General features: G+C 40.5%; 1 protein-coding gene across 1 annotated transcript in view; it reads right to left on the bottom strand.

Annotated features, from left to right (window-relative positions):
• Nucleotides 1-317: 317 nt before the first annotated feature.
• LOC126248867 (toll-like receptor Tollo) overlaps nucleotides 318-8,974 on the bottom strand; it is a 150,467-nt gene continuing 141,810 nt past the window's right edge. The window contains exon 2 of the mRNA XM_049950311.1: nucleotides 318-1,223. The gene's annotated coding sequence lies outside the window, so the exon portion shown is untranslated. The remainder of the gene's footprint in view (nucleotides 1,224-8,974) is intronic.

Raw genomic sequence — 8,974 nt, 5'->3', positions numbered from 1 at the left:
TGTGAATGTACTACAATGGTATTACGCCCAACAAGAAGATGTAGGAAATATGTATGCGTCTTCTGAAGATGTTGTATTAAATCTTAACTGGTAAACAATGTACAATTTCTTGTTGTTGTTATAACTAACCATAACATGGAGAAGCCTGTTCATTTTATCCATATTCATTCAACGATTTCATGTGGTGTAAAGTGAGGTAAGTCATATGGAACTAAATCAAGATAATGTTTTATATAAACAAAAATACAAGTGTACTCATATAAAAGTATATTTATTCTTGCACTGTACAGATTGCCAGGTGAAGTAAATAGTAAATAAATAAATAGATAAATAAACGTACATACATGAACATACGTGTAATAATTACTCATAAGCATTTTTCGTGATGAGACGCGTACTCAGTTGTTGAGCAATTCTATATATCCAGCAAAATTTTAAAATGTTCCTTCAAGAAGATCACATGTGATTTCTTCTACCATTATTCTGCAACCAGCTTCGAGGATCAACTTCAAAGAGCAATCCTTCACAATTAGACTAAATCAAAACACCAGCAGTGTGTTGTCACATCTACGAGTGTGATTTGGTAAGAAAATGTGAGGAATAAAGAGAATAACTGTTCAGTCAGCTTCTGTAGTAACATGTGAGAGTTTTGTGGTCACTGACAGAAACTAGTTTGAAATGTAAACAGAGGATCTTAAGTTATTTCACCGCATGGGCGAGTGTCAGGGTGGCTCCTTAAAACAGGATACTGCAGTTATCCTAGCCCACTTTCCCAAATGAGCTAGGGCAATTAATTAAATATATGTAGTTGAGTGTGTCTTAATAATAGTACTGTATAGGTACTATGATTGGCTTTTTGGGGATGCCCAAATGCTCTGAAAAACGTGTATTGTGTTTCGCAAGTCTGCATGCAGTGTGTAGGAAAAGGTACATAGAACACGAGTAAGATTAGTATCTCTTTATTTCATTTGCAACAGTTTCTTACAATGATCAACTGAAAATGTGTGAGACTGAATTTCTTTGGTCTTGCCGTTCCTGTCGTTACCTGGTACTTACTAAGTAGGCAGTAATAGGTATCTTGACTCTTTTGGAAAGCTGGATTTCGGAATTCTGGAATGTCCTGCAGGAACTTGTTGACAGAAACTGGTACACTGTTGCAATGAATAATCGTGCAGCGCCTCTTTACATCTTCTTTTTCTTCCTTTCATCTCGTTCCAAAAGACCTGAAACGTAGGAACAATAGCCAACAATGGAACAGGAGGAATTTGTGTGACCATCCTAATTCGCAGGTGTATTATATTTCTTATAATGATTCTCAGCCTAGTATTTTCTATCCAATCATATAGATATGTATCAGTGGTCGACAAGGTGTTAACCCTGAAATATTTCACTGTTATCGCTATAGCATTTGTTATTTTTCTCATCGTGGGTGTATCTCTAAGAACTAGAAGCGTCACTGTGTTATTTCAAAATTAATTACTGCGTCCTTCGGATGGATAGTCGTACTTGAAAGTATATGAAAGGAAAAGGAGGATCGGCTGTCTGTTGAGACAAGCTACGTAGAATACTTGTGCCCTGAACACTGTTGTACACTTAGTAACTTGTCTCAGCTGTGCTCGATGTTACTGGGGAAACGTATCTCCTGATCTGCAAGTACCTGCTGTTCACAATACATATAAATGACCTTGTGGATGGCATCGGAGGTTCACTGAGGCTTTTTGCGGATGATGCTGTAGTATATCGAGAGGTTGTAACAATGGAAGATTGTACTGAAATGCGGGAGGACCTGCAACGAATTGACGCATGGTGCAGGGAATGGCAATTGGATCTCAATGTAGACAAGTGTAATGTGCTGCGAATACATAGAAAGAAAGATCCTTTATCATTTAGCTACAATATAGGAGGTGAGCAACTGGAAGCAGTTAATTCCATAAATTATCTGTGAGTAGGCATTAGGAGTGATTTAGAATGGAATGACCATATAAAATAAATCGTCGGTAAAGCAGATGCCAGACTGAGATTCGTTGGAGGAATCCTAGGGAAATGCAATCCGAAAATGAAGGAAGTACGTTACAGTACACTTGTTCGCCCACTGCTTGAATACTGCTCACCGGTGTGGGATCCGTACCAGATAGGGTTGATAGAAGAGATAGAGAAGATCCAACGGAGAACAGCGCGCTTCGTTACAGGGTCATTTAGTAATCGCGAAAGCGTTACGGAGATGATAGATAAACTCCAGTGGAAGACTCTGCAAGAGAGACGCTCAGTAGCTCGGTACGGGCTTTTGTTCAAGTTTCGAGAACATACCTTCACCGAGGAGTCAAGCAGTATATTGCTCCCTCCTACGTATATCTCGCGAAGAGACCATGAGGATAAAATCAGAGAGATTAGAGCCCACACAGAGGCATACCGACAATCTTTCTTTCCACGAACAATACGAGACTGGAATAGAAGGGAGAACCTATAGAAGTACTCAAGGTACCCTCCGCCACACACCGTCAGGTGGCTTGCGGAGTATGGATGTAGGTGCAGGTGAAGATGTACCTACTCTTAGAATTGTCTACTGGTTATCTACAAAATAATGTGAAGATTTATATACTGCAACGGATGCGCAACATTCTCTGAAATTGGTCTTCGATTATTTTGTCAGATATTATTATGAAACTTAGCACGTCATTAAACACAATAACATAACTGCTGATTTCGTATTTGTCAGCGGTGCGACGCTCAGGTTTAAAACAGCATTTCGTTAATTGTGTACTGGCTATCAACAACCGATATAAAAACTGATTTGCTGGATAAATTACTTGAAGAGATTTTCCAGTTTCCGCTGCGAATTAAGAAACAGTGCTCTGTATCAAATTACGTAGATGTCAGCAAAAGAGATGTTCTTGAACCGGAGTAGAAAAACAAGGGAATATTTGCCTGCAGTAATAGAGGAAGTTACACAAGATGTTATCACAGCATTCAGGTCGGTAATCAAACTGCGATTCTCCCAGAGTCTGTTCCAGTGTTGTAAGCACTGCATCAGCTCGCCCAGTTTAGACCAGTGATGAGAATGGAGACCTTACAGACTGAGAAGTGTCTTTTTTTCAAATTAGCAACCTTGTGGATTTCCTTAAGAATGTAAGAGAAAGATGAAACAGATAAAAGGTAAGTTATTAGCACTGCGCCTTATGTTTAGCCCCTTACTTTAAGAATACAAATGATTCTATACCACACAATTTTGTGATTATCTAGCTGTTGACTTTAATACTATGTAAATCATCGTATGACTGTCATACTGTACCCAGACAGAATTCTGTGCGTTGAATGAACGACTATTGGTTTGCTCTATCAGGCAGCTGGGTTTAGTTTCAGGAAGTATCCTAAACCAATTTAGAATAATTCCGAGTATGGTCCCTAACTTCGTCTGAGAAATGTATTACACAAGTAGCTAAACAGAAGGGTGTATACGCTAGCACAGATAGATGGTGCTCGCGACACATTACCCATTGGATTAGGGTGACGTTTTAAATCAGGAGCGGTGTACAGCTGCTACAAGGACCATACCGAGCGATGCAGGGCTAAAAATACCAACATCTTGGAGAACCAGTTGAGTGATGCGAAAAATACACTGCATGAAAAAAAAAAAGAAAAGCGAAGCATCTAGAAGGGGAGGAGGAAAAGTAATGTAACTTCATGGTTCAACCAGTCGGCCAAATGGAGACCCACAATTTAGGCCACTATCAAACTCTGTCAGGTGCTGATAGCGCTGTCCCACAAGAGTACGTGTCATCTCCTTGTCCTTCGCATTGAACATTAAATATCTGACGCAGTTCACACCCCTTTTATATCCTACCAAGCCTGGTATCAACACGAACAACACAAATGTCGTCTGGTGGCCGCCCTGTCTGTCACAGAAAATTGCAACTCTAATCAATTACATACCAGCCGATGGCATGTACGTGTGTGAAGATACATTTACATGCGACCGAGTCTTCTGCGTTCTTCACTTCTTTTGCTAGGTAGTGTATGTTCACGGACCCAGTCATGTCGCTAGTGCATTCCTCTTTCATGTTGTAAGAACACCAATAAAGCTGGCTATATGAAGCTAGTGTTTTCTCGGGAAACACAAGAAAAGCCCAGGGGTAGTCCACGAAGGCTATCTAGCTCCTGAATCCACGATGTAAAGAAGTGTTTCTTTTTCGTTGTTGCCTTTAGCAATTTACCAATACAACCACCTCAATATTGGTTTTGTTGTCCATAGTTTCATAACTGATACTCTGATTTGAAGTTGCTTGACTGTATCAAAGTGTAAATTCTCAAATAGTATAAATGTTTACGTATAAAATATAAAGGAGAAAAATATGTAATGAAGAATAAGCCAACATCCAGAGATTCAGCAAAATAAGAAATGTTTACATATATACCATTAATGAAATCATCGTCTCATACACCTTGGCATGTTTTGGGATAAACCGATTATCAACAGTCAGAAGTGAAAATGAGCAGAATTAACAGGCTATACATGCGGACGCCACGGTAAAGGTACCTCTTAACTTCCCTACACTGAAAATCCACGCAATTTACCGTGCTTACAGAAAGAATTTTCACTCTGCAGCAAAGTCTGTGCTGACTTGAAACTACTGGCATATTGAAATTCCGTACCGGAACGGACTGAATCTCGAAACTGGGACCTTTGCTTTCTGCGGGCAAGTACTCTATTTGGTCGTGAGTCATGCTTGGATAGCTCAGTCGGTAGAGCACTTGTCTGTGAAAGACAAAGGTCTCAGGTTCGAGTCCTGGCCCGAAACGGAGTTTTTAATGCACCGGGTCGTTTAAAATCTGCGTACACTCCACTGCAGGATGAATTTCGTTCAGGAAACAATCCCCTAGGACGTGAAGTAGCTGGTTTTTTCGCTATATCCTTTCTTCCAGGAGTGTTTGTTCCTCAAAATATGACGAGAACTTCTATGAAGTTGGGAAAGTAAGAGAGAGCTACTGCGAGCGGGAGTTGTCTGTCATGCCTGGATAGCTGGCACGGTAGGGGACGGTACACCCTCTGTAATGAAAAAACTGACTCAAGTTTCTCATCGATATAATATGAAAGATGTCATGCGATATCCGCACAGAACCACTCAAGAAAAAACTAAAGAAGAAAGACACTGAAAGAACGAAGACAAAAAGACTCGGTAGAGGACTTACACGTGTAAGGTAAAGGTCCCACGTTCCAAACCCAGTCCATCACACAGTTTTAATCCACCAGAAAGTTTCAGTTTTCCATTTATTTAACAGCTGTAAGGCTACTGCAGTGGATGACCGCTACCTACGGATTATGGCTCGGAGGAACCCTGACAGCAACGCCACCATGTTGAATAATGCTTTTCGTGCTGCCACAGGACATCGTGTTACGACTCAAACTGTGCGCAATAGGCTGCATGATGCCCAACTTCACTCCCGACATTTATGGCGAGGTCCATCTTTGCAATCACGAAACCATGCAGAGCGGTACAGATTGTCCCACAACTTGCCGAATGGAGCGCTCAGGATTGGCATCACGTTCTCTTCACCGATGAGTGTCGCATATGCCTTCAACCAGACAATCGTCGGAGACGTGTTTGGAGGAAACCCGGTCAGGCTGAACGCCTTAGACACACTGTCCAGCGAGTGCAGCAAGGTGCAGGAACCCTGCTGTTCTGGGGTGGCGTTATGTGGGGCCGACGTACGCCACTGGTGGTCATGGAAGGCGCCATAATGGCTGTTTGCGTGAATGCCATCGTCCGATCGATAGTGCATCCACGTCGACAGCATATTGACGAGGCATTCGTCTTCATGGACGACAATTCACGCCCCAGCGTGAACATCTGTGAATGACTTCCTGCAGGATAACATCGCTCGATTAGAGTAGCCAGCATGTTCTCCAGACATGAACCGTATTGAACATGCCTGGGATAGATTGAAAAGGGCTGTTTATGGACGATGTGACCCACTAACCACTCTGAGGGATTTACGCCGAATCGCCGTTGAGGAGTGGGACAATCTGGACCAACAGTGCCTTGATGAACTAGTGGATAGTATGCCACCACGAATACAGGCATGCATCAATGCAAGAGGACGTGCTACTGGGTATTAGAGGTATCGATGTGTACAGCAGTCTGGACCACCACCTCTGAAGGTCTCACTGTATGATGGTACAACACGCAATGTGTGGTTTTCATGAGCACTGTTAACTCTACACAATCTAACACCTGAGTGTCGGTTATTTGTTTATCCCGATACGTGCCTTGATGGTAATAAATAAAGTATTAGTTGAACTATACGATGTCTGCGAAGATGGTGTCATTCGAGATATATTTGTTTACTGCACGTTATGATGCCTAGAAAACGTTTTATTTACATGTGTTTTGCAATAAATTTTATCAAGGAAAATTTTTCTAATCACGTTGTATAAAAACTGACAAGATATAAAATATAGTACTGTTTGGATCTAAACCTACTAATTTGGCTGCTGAGTTTTAGTTGTTTGATGACAGAATTTCCCATGGCGAGATGCCTGTGCTACTTACGAACTCGTAGAAAACTCTACACCTTCCTATGTCGTTAGTTGCTAAGAATGTTTGAAGAATGGTTGAAAAATGACGGCTTATTCCGATAAGATTATTTTCACGTGTTTTTATGTACTCCGTATTACAAACACATTACAGAAAGACGTAGTTTCTTGACTCTCCCGCTTCCCCATAGGGACAAGTGGGCGTGTAACTTTGGTAGATCATAGACGTTTTACTTGGGTTTATGGAGGCTGAACTTCAATCTTGCTGTAGCTATCATAAAACATTATGAGCCCACGGTGCTACTGGAAATATTCTTAAATTAACACGTAGTGGCTACCTAAGATTTGTTTTTTCTTAACCATCCTTTCTCGCACTTCACTTTAAACTACTTTGTTATTGTAATTCTCATAATATTTTTGTCTGCATGTGTTGCATTATTAACACGACTTTCAGATTTTCAGGGAATTCTGTGTCACTATTTATAAAGGAAAAAGAAATTCTCTTACTACCACTCTAAGCACCGTTTATTATGTCTTCCTAATACCTTTGCCGAGCGCGATAACATGGTGGTAAACCGATTTGAGTGGTATATTTTCGTCCTATCCTGCTGTGTGGATGAAAAATACACAGATGGCCAAAAGCGGTCCCGTGTGTAGCTGCCTGTTATATTCTTGTAGTAGCAGCTGTCCTGATGCACAACAAGCTCACAGACAATTATCACAGACGATAAATCAAGATGCTTTTTCCGTTAAATACTTGCGCACTATAGATCTTATGAGTTGTGTATTTTACACCTCTTGATGCAGGTTACATCGTCACGCAAAACCAAAGAAAGCCTGACGAGAGTAACCTTGACCCAGGAGAGCTAAAGAAAGTGGTACCTGATGGTCGGGTCTGAAAGTATCGGTGCATCATTGGTCCCACTTTGTTTTCTCCCACCTGTGTGATTAGCAGTGGGTGCTCGTCTGATGAGGCGGTCTAAACGTGCTTAGGTATGCCACTACCGTGACGAGGAGAAAATGAACCTTCCTGACACTAACAATGGTACGTGTACGTCTTCGACAGTTCTTCAGAAGGGCCATTTAGCCTCCTGCTGACGCTCAATACGACTTAACTGAAATTTAGCTAATTATTCGTATTATGGTCGTCGAGGCTGTCCTGGCATATGTACATTGTTTACTAACCCTGCATGGCCTTAGAACAATAGAGTCTTATTTCGATAGGTCAAATGAAGTTGCTATGGACCCAGTGGTTTCATGTTAAGTACGTAGTTTATACTCCGCTTACAGCATGGCTATTTAGATTGATTGCATTTGCCGTTCTCTATAAATTCCTATTCATGTATTTTAAATCTACTTCTGATGTTTAGAGGTATTCTTTTCCATTTCACAGCAATGTTGTACGTCAACATCAATAGGAAGGAAAATATAATACGAAACCATTTTACGTATGTCATGAATATCAAACGCCATAACTATTGGAAATGTAGGTTTACGTTCTCTTCATGGTCTGTTGTAGACTTCCTAAAACAAGTTTACTACGACATTAAAATTGGTACACTTTTGTTAATAATAATTTATTGATAAGGTAGTCCACGCTATGCGACACTCTAGAATGATGACGGCTAAGATGACTTACAACTGCCCACATCCTGTATCACTCAGTGAATCTTTACTCTAAAGCCCTATTCCTCGAGGAATAGACACTTCCTTCGGTTCTTGTACATCTTGCGATTTGCTGAAAAAATACCAACGTCTTCACGGCTCACAGCAGCGCAAGTATATGTCACCATGACGATTAGGACGAGCCGAAAACAGTCACAACAATTAGAAGTGTGAAATATAGAGAGAAGAAACGAAAGAAACATGTAAAAAACTAGAAAATTTTTTCCATAATTCTGTGGAGTTCCGCATACAAGGTAGTACTACTTCCTCATCTAAAAAGGTTTATTATAGAATTTTGTGTGCTTTGAAAAAGGAAACATTGTGTTCAAGTAATAAAAACTATCGTATTGAACTGGAAAGAATGAAATTTCGCCAGCCACTTCATCCCTGTTCACGTATGTGTACAAAGAACACCTCATAAAAGTATCGAAAAGACTTCAGAATCATTACATACTTATTTCGATGTCATGCAGTAATGTAACTAGATTATAACGCATTAACAATATTACGCGGTGTTCCACATTCTGTGATAGAAGTCGTTTACAATAGGCTATCAGTGCGATAGTATTACTGCTACTGATCTGTGAATAACAACATACCAGTATATTAAATTTCTTTATCTTGAACATCTCTTGAAATTTATGCATTCATTGAATAAACAGATTTTGTCTTTACGCCTACTTCCTTGCGACAGGCTACTGCAGTTAGTGTGATAGTTTGCCAATGATAAAACATAATGATCTTTTCAAAACTGAAGAACACTTCCACGTATTTGGT

Source organism: Schistocerca nitens, chromosome 3, assembly GCF_023898315.1.
Source record: "Schistocerca nitens isolate TAMUIC-IGC-003100 chromosome 3, iqSchNite1.1, whole genome shotgun sequence".
Taxonomy (NCBI): domain Eukaryota; kingdom Metazoa; phylum Arthropoda; class Insecta; order Orthoptera; family Acrididae; genus Schistocerca; species Schistocerca nitens.
This window is presented reverse-complemented; position numbering and strand designations above follow the sequence as displayed.